This window comes from Sceloporus occidentalis, unplaced genomic scaffold, assembly GCF_023333645.1.
Source record: "Sceloporus occidentalis isolate IW3139 unplaced genomic scaffold, rSceOcc1.0.p SCAF_17, whole genome shotgun sequence".
NCBI classification, from domain to species: Eukaryota; Metazoa; Chordata; class Lepidosauria; order Squamata; family Phrynosomatidae; genus Sceloporus; species Sceloporus occidentalis.
Window position 1 is genome coordinate 12,067,216 of NW_028316997.1, and position 13,703 is coordinate 12,080,918.

The following is a 13,703-nucleotide window of genomic DNA, read 5'->3' on the forward strand; positions in this document are numbered from 1 at the left end:
AGCTCTCAGTGAGAGAGACAGGGGAAACGGAGGAGTAGGTACTCACTGGATACAAATGTATCACTCTCAATCATGAATGAGGAAAAAGTAGAAACATCAGACAGGATAATAGTCAAAGCAGTTCTTTTCTATATTCCTGAAAACACAGACCGGTTTCGGCGTGAACAAACGCCCTTATCAAGGACGTTTGTTCCCGCCAAAACCGGTCGGTGTTTTCAGAAATAAAGAAAAGAACTACTACAATAGTAGACAGTGAAAATGTTAACAGACAATTTAAAATGACAATTATGTTACCACACATTAAAACATACTTACAAACATAACTTACAATCATTGGAACTTCATACAAGACAAGATAATAAGGACAACAACAAATACAAAATGTATTTACATCTCTTGCAGTAGAAGACATTGCTCCTACATAGCCCATTTAGGTGAGGACCTTTTCAACTAACTATTTGCAAGATTAGCTTACAGTAGTATTTATATATTTAAATGTATTTTCTGAATGTGATACACATTGCTAAGTACAAGCTTTTTCATGAGCATTTATTTGCATGTTCTTATGGAATAATGTCAGGAGCACCCAAGCAATGCTTGTGTTGCCCCCTGACTCAGGACCTTCAGAAGTTCCTACCCTGGAAGGGCGCGCGATCAGCAGCAGCTTATTTTAATTGATTCATTATCTTTCCCACTAGGAAAATAAGCCATTAGCCCTTAGAGCCTTGGTTTTATATGTACCTTAGGTTGCGAAAAGGAATAGATCTTAACATTAGACACCTACTTCCACATAATATCTCCTTTTTTTGACAGATCACCACCCATTTTTAATCATAGTTTGCCTATTGTATATTTGTGCTGCTCGTAAAAAGCCAAATCAAGCTGAGAGGCACAAGAGTAAATCTAGCCCCAAACACATTTTGCTAGTTGTTTTTTATGACCTCTTGATTAATTTCAAATTTTTTGAAGATGACAACCTCAACTTTATGCATTGCCACTACATAATTAAAAAGAATGATAACAAGAGTAGTTATGCATTTTTAACTTTGATGCCTCATATATATTTTCGGATTTAATTGCTTTTACATACACATTTGGTCTCTGCAGATTTTGTGTTACATGCATTTAGAGAAATGAGGTATGCCATGCTTTAGAATTTACCATAACATTACATTTTTATTAAGCAATTTCTATAGAAATTCTGAATACACTGTGTAAAAGATTCTAACACATTTAACATCTATTTTAACCCTAGTAATATGAAATGGACCATATATAATTATTGGTATAGGCAATAGTCAAAGATATGTAATCATTGTTCATAAATAAATGATTATTAAGATATATTAATATGTTTCAATGATAGGCTTCAAGGTTTCCTTGACCTTAAATGTAGAATGAAGGATTTGCTGAACAGGCGTTCTATAGATAGGATAGAAGCTTGCTAATGCATGGTATAGTTGTAACTCTAAAAGGGCATTACAGTATACGTAGAGTGACCACCTAAAATAGGGTTTCGACGTACAAAGATCTTAGTGAGCATGTTTACCCAATTAGGTGAAGACCAATACCCTGACATCACTATCCAATCCACATATAAGCTAGGCTTTTGTAAGACATGGAGAGGCATGGGAAGAGAGGTCGAGAGAAGATGTACTTGCCATCCACGGACTCTTCACGTCCCAACACTCCCTCCCTCCATCCTCAGGAATGCATAGGACAGATGTCATGAACTAAATTCCTCTCCGAGTTTTTGTAAGACTTGTTTCGTATTTTTGTTATCTACTTTTTATATTCTTCGTCTATTTTTGTTCGTATTAAATGTTTTACCTTTGTTTGCATCTAAGTGACTCTGCCTATTTTTGACGCACATACATTTATATGTGTTCCAATTATTTGAAGTTTGTATTTGGCCATATATATATTTTATTACATATCTGGCGTGCCAGCCCTGCGTATTTCTTCCTGACCTTTGCCCTCCAGCTTGCTCAGGGGGAAGGGCAGATATATCTGTACACTTTTTGCAAACTGTCGGGAGATAATTAAGAAAAGAACCTTTGAGGATACAGACTTCCAGATTTTATTGGAAAAACAAGTGCTAAGAGACGCTATTGACGGCAGACGCAAGACAGCCATACAGCGTGAAACAACAGCCACTCACGGAGAGTTCACTAAACAGGGTAAGTCATGGATTTTATAAAAACTTATGCTAACAAAAGTAAAATAACTTTTCAATTTGATAATTGTCCTACTAATGCACAGTTATGGGCTAGTATGTACAAACAATGTGAGCTAGAGAATATGAAATTGGATAAGAAATTGTTATGTATTGATAAACTTAAGAAGAAACTGCAAAATGTCCTAAGCATGTTTAAAACGTTTAATGAATTGATTGTGGAGGATTTACAACCTAGACAAAGTATTTGCACGATTAACAAAGTTGTACCAGAATCTAACCCTGATGACAGTACTGACGACTTTAACAGCTGTCCCGACTGTTTTGTTTTAGCTCAGCAATTAGAGAACTTGGAGAGAGATATGGACAGACAAACGGCTAGAATTAACTCAGAATGACTGTCACAAGCCACAAACTAATCCTACTAATTCTGAATAAATTGATACTACTAACCAAAGGTTGATACAGAAGCTTAATTAAGTGTGACTAATCAAGCTTTGCCTATAATATCTAACTCACCTGTTTGCACAATTGTAGGTTTTAGTGGAAAATGTAATACTTCAGCAACTTTGGTTACTGGTGTTTTGTTTGAGATTCCTGGCTATTTGTGTACTGAAATTGATATCTGGCATTGTCCTAGCTCAGAAAATATCTTAGGGGCTGATGTAATGAGAGAACGAGGCTGGGTCATTGACTTAGGGAATCAAGTGATTTGGAGAAGTAATAACCTTAAAGGGCCTGTAGTAATTGATCCAAGTGACTACAGTGTAGTGGCCGTCATCAATTTAATTGAGGAGGTATCCCCAAATCATGTATGGCCACAAATGGATTGTAATGACTTGACTCTTGTAGAAATTGTGCAGAAACATCCCTCGTTATGGGCTCAATCTAAGAATGAGGTAGGGATGATGAAAGATGTTGTTGTCAAAGTGGAAGGAACAGATCCCATAGCTCAGAAACAGTACCGATTGCCTCCAGATTCAATTGAGCCTTTGTCCAAAATTATTGAAGAACTACTTCAACAAGGCGTCATACGCAAATCAAATTCGGTGACAAACTATCCGTTATGGGCAGTTAAGAAACCAGATAATTCTTATAGAATGCTTCTAGATCTGCGTATGTTTAATAAATGTACCCCAAATGTGGCACCAATTGTAGCAGATACCCCTGACTTCATGTCTTGATTGAATGCTAAAGCGAAGTTTTTCTCGGTACTGGATATCAGTAATGGTTTTTTCAGTATTCAGATAGAGAGGAGTTGTTAATACAAATTTACTTTTACTTTTCTGAATGAGCGATATGTATTTTGCAGATTACCACAAGGGGCACACATGTCACCTAGTCTGTTTCATCAGGCATTGGCAAAAGTATTATCAAAATTCTCAAGGCAAGATTGTATTCTACAGTATGTTGATGATATCTTGTTGGCAACAGAGAGTAGAGAGGAACACCTCATCTTGTTAGCAGAATTGTTTGATCTGTTGTATGAGTCAGGATTGAAATTAAATCCAAGGAAGGTCCAATTACTGAAACAAGAGGTTCAGTACTTGGGAGTTTTGATAAATCCAAATCACATGTGTTGAGATATTTCAGGGGGATTATCCATCTCTTTTTAGAAAAGAAGTAGAGGAAACTGATGAACCTGTATTTGTAGATTGTTCTAGATTTTGCTTGAAAGGTCGAGCTATTCAGCATAGACTACCACTACATTTTTCTGCCCAGAGAGCAGAAGTTGAAGCTGTTAAAACAGTATTGGAAATTAACGAGAAAGAAAGCAATGATCCTTTGGTAATCTATAGCGATAGTTCATATGTCGTATGATCACTAACAGACTACTTACCTGTGTGGAAAAAACGAGGTTTTGTGGATTCATCTAACAAAATCTTAAATCATGTTGATACATTGCAGACTATTTTTGAGCTTGCTTCTAAAAATCCTAACCGATATGCTATTGTCAAGGTACCAGGCCATAGCAGAGGGACTAGTGATTTAGCTTTGAGAAATGAGAAAGCAGATTCTCTAGTAAAGGAAGCAGCTTTGACAGAAGAGATAGTGATGGAACTAGAACGGTTGGAAGTACTACCAGTAAAGAGTAAGGAAGCAAATTTACCTTCATTCATCGATAAAGATGAAAGATGCGTTCATTATAGAATGTAAGAATAAAATAACACCTCCCTTTGTTTGTGAGAACGGAGTGGTGTGTTATGAGATGCAAGGTAATTTACTTCCAGTTGTGCCTAAACACTTGCAGACGGAATTCACCCGCTATAAGATGTAAAGATTAGGTCATGTGGGTCAGCAAAAGTTGCTGGAAAACTTCAAAGATAAGTTTTATTGGGACAAAAAGGTGGACTCTGTACAAAATGTTGTTCAGTCATGTCTCATTTGTGCTCAAGTAAACCCCAGGCCTAAAGGACAAAAGTCTCCACTTCTAAGAATTGCACCTGCAGATGGTTCGTGGTCTATACTGCAGATTGACTACATAGGTCTCCTACTTCAGGTAACCAAGGTCTCAGGTATGCATTGGTTGTGGTAAATGTATTTTATAAGTGGGTAGAATTGTAGCCTGTCAGGAATGATGATGCTTTGTCTACGGCAAAAGCATTAAGGAATCATGTTGTACTTGGGGAATCCCAAGGATGATTGCTTCTGACAGAAGGAGCCATTTTACTGGCAAAGTCATGCAGGCTGTTTGCGCAATCCTGGGGGTACGTCAACAATTCCATGTTCCATACCATCCTCAGTCCGCAGGTATTGTAGAAAGAATGAACAGAACGATTAAGTCTAGAATTGCAAAAATGTTACTTGATAAAGGAAATAGTTGGGTTGATGCAGTACCTCTAGTATTGACGAGTATTAGGGGAACGAGCTCCTCAACTACCCAGTATACACCTTTTGAATTAATGACAGGAAGGAAAATGCCATTGATCTTTCCTTATGAACCATTTTTGTCTACTCCACAGAAAGATGCCATTGCAAGAACTAAGTGGTTACAGGTACTTCAAGAGAATTTAAAAACAATTCTTCCCCATGCAGCATCTAGAATGCAGCGTATGGTACCGCCTCACTCTTCTAAATTTGTGAGAGGAGCATCAGTAATGATTAAGACTTTTAGGAAGGCAGGACCTTGGGAAAGTAATTGGGAAGGACCGTTTGAAATAATCGACACTATGGGTCAAGTTATGATCCTTGTTCAAAAACAGAAAAGACTGTGAAAAATACCCGTAGGCAGCAGAAGCTGTGGGTACATGTTGACCAGTGTAAATTATATGTTTCTAACTAAATTCTGTTCTTGCAGGAACACAGTTCTGCAAGAAAATGGAGAAACAAAGCAGTTAACTATTGAAAGGAGAACCTCCAGAGAAACAGCAATACAAGAATCGTGACATCAAGATAGCATAGTTTTTTGATAGCTGTGTTGTTTGAACAGTACCAAAAGCCAATTGAAATTGATGATCAGACAAAGGATTTACCACAGAAGATATTGTTATTGCATAAGATAAGAGAAGTTCGGGTGGATCAACTCCTGATATTGGACATTGATACATCAAGAGACATTGTTGGACAAATTAGATTCGTTATAATTTAAGACATACAGATTTTGTATTTGATGGGGAAAATCTGGAACAATTAGATGTTTCAGCTTGTCTTCATTTTGTTTCTAAAGTAATATGTCTTCCAGGGCAAGAAAAGGTTGTCTATCATTCTTGTTTTCACAATCATTCATCATGTGAGGCCAGGATTGAAAGTGTTACATCTATGCATGAATTAATGACTCAAGTAAAGATAGGGAAAGTTTGTTTTCATGTAATGAAGGAGGAGTCATTGGTCAGAGCATTCTTTTCAAATTGTATGCATAATGATACTCTTCACAGAGGATTATATTGCATAGAAGGTGATTTGAAAAAGTTGGAGATAGATGGGAAAAAGTTTAATGTCTCCACTATAGGTACAGAGCGTTTAAGAACACTACCTCAGCAATTTAATCTGACACAGATAGACCATTTTCCTTGGAAAACATGGACAGAGGAAATAAAGAAAGATAAGGGATTATTGGCCATATTAAAGCAACAATTGAAAGATGCAGAAATTGTTTTCCAACATAAACAAGGTGAATTAGAACAAATTCAACATCAATGGAATGATATGTCTGGAGTTAATTGTTGGTCAAATTTTAAAAAAATCAGTAAATATGTGGTCACAATCTTCGGTAAAATCCGCAGCTGGTAATATATTGTCAAATCCGATTGTTATTATAGCTATACTTGTTTTATTATGTATTGTTTATCAAAGTTTTCTTATGTATAGTAAGTAAGATGTATAAACAAGTTAAGTATGAAGTAGATAAGGGAGATGGAATATTAAGGGAAATGATAAAAAGAGCACAATCCTCTCATTCCATAACAAATGTAGAGAAAAGGGTGTCTCATGCTAATGATTATCATATGGTCCCAGTTAAAGTATGATGTGATTGTAGTATAAATGTGATACGAATGTGATACGAATGGTGAGTAAATGTGTATTTGAAAATATATGATAAGGATATTATCCTATCATCAGGGGGAATTGTAAAAGATTCTAACACATTTAACATCTATTTTAACCCTAGTAATATGAAATGGACCATATATAATTATTGGTATAGGCAATAGTCAAAGATATGTAATCATTGTTCATAAATAAATGATTATTAAGATATATTAATATGTTTCAATGATAGGCTTCAAGGTTTCCTTGACCTTAAATGTAGAATGAAGGATTTGCTGAACAGGCGTTCTATAGATAGGATAGAAGCTTGCTAATGCATGGTATAGTTGTAACTCTAAAAGGGCATTACAGTATACGTAGAGTGACCACCTAAAATAGGGTTTCGACGTACAAAGATCTTAGTGAGCATGTTTACCCAATTAGGTGAAGACCAATACCCTGACATCACTATCCAATCCACATATAAGCTAGGCTTTTGTAAGACATGGAGAGGCATGGGAAGAGAGGTCGAGAGAAGATGTACTTGCCATCCACGGACTCTTCACGTCCCAACACTCCCTCCCTCCATCCTCAGGAATGCATAGGACAGATGTCATGAACTAAATTCCTCTCCGAGTTTTTGTAAGACTTGTTTCGTATTTTTGTTATCTACTTTTTATATTCTTCGTCTATTTTTGTTCGTATTAAATGTTTTACCTTTGTTTGCATCTAAGTGACTCTGCCTATTTTTGACGCACATACATTTATATGTGTTCCAATTATTTGAAGTTTGTATTTGGCCATATATATATTTTATTACACACTGCCACATAGCGCACTGCATTTTTCCAAGTTGCGTTCAGTTAATTATAAATCCTATGCCTGAGAATCGGTACCATTCCCCAGGACATACTTGAAAACTAGAAATCTCAACTTATTCTTCCCGGTGAAACACTTTCTAAATAAATAAATACATAAATAATAATCTGTGTTATCCTGTGCAATGGGTAATTGCAGTGAATTATTATTTGAAGGATTTGTCTGTGGTAGATCTGAGCACACTGAAAGCAAGCATTCCGTAAATAGGATCTCATATGCATTGACTGGCAGCTGTTACTTGCTACCACAGAAGTTATTAGACAATTCGTATAAATGCTTTAATCAGTTTTTCGGTGTGTGATAGGAAGCAAGTCTTATTAACCAGGGAAATGTCAATTCAAGACTGTCAGGGCAGGCACTAATAAGGTTAATGAATAGCTGGCTTCGGAAGCAACAGATGGCCCTATCAGTGCACAGGAATTTAATGACATTTCTAATGCCTAGGGTCATCTGCAGTTTTAAAAATATTCTAAAGGCATGTTAAAATATGTTTAATATTTCCATACCAGTGAATGAGATTTCATGCTAGATTGTTTATAGAATATCAATGTGCTTAGCGTATCCAGGGGTAATGCTGCACAGTTTCATTAGATGTCATTTTACTGTTTATTCAATAGAATGAAAACATTAGTACAAACACATGCAGAGGTTGGACTTGGACTGAATGCACACATTATTTTACAAGGACAACTAAAGGATTAGTATTTTGGAATTCATAGGTTTTATTCAAACTGTTGGGCATGTCAACCGAATATACCGGTAAATGAAAGATGGCTGGCAGGGTAGAACAATGAGTGATACGACATATGTACTTGCTTTCAACCTCACAGAAACATCTGTAGACAAAACAACTTCATCCAAGTTGCCTCACAACAAATTAACACGTACATCCATTTTGTAGTAGACTGTATGGTAGTGCAACTGTTGGTATCCATTTGGCTGAATATACTACTGCAATTTGAAAACAATGAAAGGTAGCATTTGATAGCAGATAAGAGCCATTCAATCCATATATAGTTTGGACCATTTATCTACTTGAAGTCCAGGACTTTGGTCTTTACTTGACCTAGCTCCTTTTCCATGCAAGTTTAGGTTATGTCCCTGTACTAACCTATTTTATTAAAATATATGGACTTATGGAAATTCTGAGAACACATTTACTGATGTGAGAGGCTATTTGAGTTAGGGAATACCATGGTAAGCAATAATTCTAAACTCATATTAGAAACATCAATGTGATTTAATTCTTACAAAACTATGTTATGGAAAATCTGCTATGAAAGCTACAATGTTACCTCTACCTTTTATACATTGTTTGAATTGGCCCACCACAATAGTACATATTTTAACAGTTCTTACTTAAGTCTTAAATTAATCATCATGTCTACGTGAGTAGAAGAGTTTTCTGTTTATTCCTACTCACAAAAATGCACAGCATTCTTGGATTGCAGTGTAGAATGGGCAGCAAAGACAGCTAGGACACTAGATACCTAGGGTTTTATATATTGTAAACTATAAAACTAAGATATTTTCACATGTTATATACATATGTATGTTGTTTATTTATTTTATTATATCTTATTATTGTAACACAACTACAAATAAAAGCCATATTTATTATTGAACAAAATGCATTATTTTATCATCTAAATGCACATGCTATTGCAACAAACACTGCAAGACTAAATATACAAAGAGAAGTAAGTAATTGACTATGAATCATAACTTAGCATTATAACAATAAAACAATCAGGGTAATTTCAACAGCTGGCAAAGCATCAGGGGGTGAGCGCATAAATAATTATGCAATATCAAGCAGTAGCAGACAATGACAGACAGACATGTGATGGCAGTGCAACCACATCTTTAATAATGCATAACTTTTCAATCATAATCACAAAGACCTTGCAAAGCTGAAAACGTAAGTTTCATGTTGACCTTCTATCAGTGCTATGGAACAAATATAAACACTTTCATTACAATACAAATATTAGGCTACTATTAGTAACTCATGGAGTAGGCTTTAACCTACATTTTAAAGCCAGATTTCAAGGCATTGGTATTAAATAACCAATGTATGACAATTTTGACCTTCTATCATATCTTAAATTAGCTGTTTCTAGATATGTGTTGACCTGTAAAATCTAACTACTAAGTAACCATTGCTCTTTAAGGGCTCCCACCATACAGGATGGATAGACTTCTGCCTAGGTTACCGAGGGAACTCTATCATATATGAGTAAGCGAGTAAATGCAGTAGGAAAAGGAAAAGCCACCACATTCTGTGCATACCCAGTGAATACCATTAAAAAAAACCCCTAACTTCTAAGGCACATATATCGGGGATGTTGTCACACTAGATGGCCATATATTGCTCATATTTGTGCCTCATATGTTCTTTGAATAGTATTTGCTGAATTATTTCATTGTTTCGTATATTTATTGGTCCTTATTATTCCTGCAGCAACCCGAGAACCTGAATGTGTATGTCTTTTAGGTTGTGTGCTCCACTTTATCTATATATTTTTCTGCTGTGCATATTTGCAGTTTCTGGCCAAACTTTAAGGTTGAGTAGCCCGCAGGTACCTCAATGGTGTTCAGAGAAGGCTTTAAATTGTTTGGGTGCTCCCCTTTCTGTATAGTTAAAGGTATTATCATGTAGAAGTTTAATGCATAAAGATGCAGTGTTTTAATACTACTAGCCAATGGTATCCTACTTGAAAGTTAATTGTTAAGAAATGAATCAGCTTGTACTATAAAGAATGACTTAAACATGATTTTTATTCTCTTATTTAAGATGAATTCCTTAATTCACTAAATCATTGTTCTCCACCTTTTTAAAAATGGAAACCAGCATAAAGTTAACGTGTTTAGGTTGGGGGATAGAATGGATTTTTTTGTCTTAATTCCTATTATGATTTGCATTTCATGCATGGAAAAAGTGTCTTCAAAGCTTACAAAACTTTAAATATGTTTCCAGTGTGAGGCAGTAATTTATTCCACTTTTCTGCATGTCATTACTTTCATCATTTTGCGTCACTAAAGGAATGCTACAGAATTCTCCTAAAATAGCTAATTTTGTGAAAAAATATTTCTGTAATATCCTCTGGCACCTAATATTTCAAAGAGGTTGTCAGACCTATGCTTTAAGATAGTGGATGTATGTCTTTTAATCCTTATCTGATGTTGATGCCTCAGGACCCCAGTCAGATGCACCTTTGATTGCTGACTGTACAATGCATTCATTCTCCCTGTGGGATGCAAGTTAATATTCTCAGAAATGTAATGTTAAAACCTCAATTTTGACACATCATCTGAATAACTGTCATTTTAAGCAGAATTGAGATGTAGATTTATATCCAAAAAGCTCAGGTCAGTTACATAATTAAATCTAGGAAAATAAACAAAATGTAAGGTTACCTTGTTGGATCCTCAGACTAAGGGATCGCTCACCTGGGTAAGAAATGTAAACTGCTAATTAAAAGAATCACCCACATATTTTAAATGATCACTAAAATTCAAAGCTAATAGGTATTTATAAAGAAATATTAAAAATGAAAGAATACACTAGTATACAATAATAAATCAAAATAAATATGCATATTTATTTTGATTTATTATTTACTTGTTTACAATAGTTTATATTAGGTTGATTTATTATTTACCGCAACCCCTTTTCTATCCATGGTCGGCATGGATGATCAGAAAAATAAGATATACAGGTGCTGGTATAGATATTACCAACCCAGCAGAGGCAAAAATCAAGTCCAGGGGTTCCTTAAATACTTAGCAAGTTTCTCAGATCCTGCAGCTCTGATACACAATCAAAGTTACATTGCCGTGGGTAATTTCTAAGTTTTCTGGGATAATATTGAAAAATAAAGATTACGCTGCTAGTGTGGTATTCTGCTAACACCATATACTGTGCATGCATGTGTGGCTGGCTTATGCACCGTGGTCAAATCCTTGCCCTGCAGGGGGTAAAAAAATGTGTCTATGTACAGGGCTGGCTGGCTAGAAAAGGCCTGGTAACAAGTTATGAAACTGGAGCCTCTGGCCAAACTGGGAAAATTCCAAGACATGGTGTACCCTTTTTGTCTAGCAGCATAGATGTTGAGAGATATAATATTTAACATTATGTTTGACCCTTTTTGCTTTTAAAGGATGTAAATATGAAATTTAAATGAACACCATTTTGTATTAAATATACATGTTGTTGTAGACACTTTTGCCAACGTCGACGAGTCTTGTTAATGATTTCTTTCTCGTCCTTAAGTAACGCGATAACATATGTTTACCTGTCTGGATGCTAGGAAGATATTTACTCTTGTGTAAATAAGAACTTTTTACCTTAGTCTATGTTTGATGTGGATTAGTTGTACCCACTATATGCTGAGTGTTACATTTTTCTTTGTGAATGGTTTTGTAGCAGTCCCCCTGTAATAGTATTTAAACCCGCTCGCAACAATGAATAAATTGAGAAGTGACTGAGAACGAACACCTTGTGTGTGTTATTTACTTCTCCCAGATATCTGCGCTTGCCACTCTGAAGGTTCTGCAGATTTACTCAAGAGCTCCCGGGAGGCTTTCGGCTCAAGAGAGGTGTCCCCCATAAGAGGAGGGGCGAAACATTTTCAATGGATTTAAAAAAAACACAAAAACATTCTGCTAAAAAAACTAATCACCATTAAATGCAAATACTGACTCCGTTTTTAAGTTGCTTTCTCACATAACACATTTATCATAACTGTTCTGGCTTAATACATTTTAAATAACAGCCTTTAGAACAAAATTATCGTTAATAAATGCAGGCTTCATATTTGTACTCATATTTTATATTTGCTATAATTGCTACATAGTTAAATCAATGTGACAATATTCTTATTAATATTAAAGTAATTATTAACTATTTTTGTGTAGACATGATCAATCAGGAAAATACTTGTACAGCAATATATTAGTAATCATGCAAATAGTGAATATGTGATCAATCCTGTCTAAGGCCAGCTCATAATAAAGAATTGTGGAATTATTCTGCTGAAAATTGTCAGGATTTCCAGAAAATTGTGCTACTCATTTGTGAGATCAGGTAGGTCTGTGATAGGTCTGGTATAAACTCTAGATGAGTGTAAATGGCATTGGATATTTTCATCTGAATACCATAAGGGTTACACTAACCAACAGATACATATATATTTTTTTGTCCCTTATTTTCGCCACTCACTCTACAATAGACAGTGGGAAATTATGAGTATTATTTTTAATTAACTTAACCAAATAATGACTATTTTCTCACTATTTAATATTATAACACATCTTTCAATAAAAGATCAGTTTAAAGGCCTGCTCATTACATGAGAGCATATGCTTGGGATTTCTGTTTCTTTGAGTACAGGTTGCAGAGTTTGTCAGAGAGGGACCCCACCTCTATCAGACACAAAAGAGAAGTCTGTAAGTGTACCATTTCTGGCCATTTTTAACCTTACTTGCCTTGGTTTGTATAAAAAGGACTTCCAAGGGTACCTGTAGCTTATGAGGTTCCATGAAATGACATTAATTGTTGTATATAGGTTTCAATTTACACATTTAGCAGTCACACAGGGAAACTTAACTCATTAGAACTTCCCACATTTAAAGTTATTAACCTATTGGTTGTTAACACACAAAAGATTGACATTAAGCTTGTTCCTCCATTCTGTTAGCATTTAATTGGCAGGGCAGAATGGGTTAATGCTAATTAACCTCCAGTGGCAATATGAGCTTTTCATATTATAGAAAACATCATTGCTAATTTGTATATCTATTAGAAATGGAATTCTGTCACTTCATTTAGTTAGCTGTAATTACAACAATTTTTTCATTATTATACAATTACCCTGTGACACTGACAGTACAGCAGTCGTTGTACTCATTCTGTAATAGTAGATCGTGGTCTAGTTTAAGGTATATACCAAATGAAGGGAATTACATAAAAGTGTATGTATTCTATTTATGCGCATGACAGATGACATATACGCTCCACAAATCCACACACATATACGTACTTATGTTAGGGATTGACAAACCCAGGCACCAAGTCATAATGGAACCCAGGGTAAGTTACTTTCCATATGAATGCTGGTCCGCTATCAGGTATCAAACACTTTTGGCAAAATATAGTGATACTGTCGGATAGACAGAA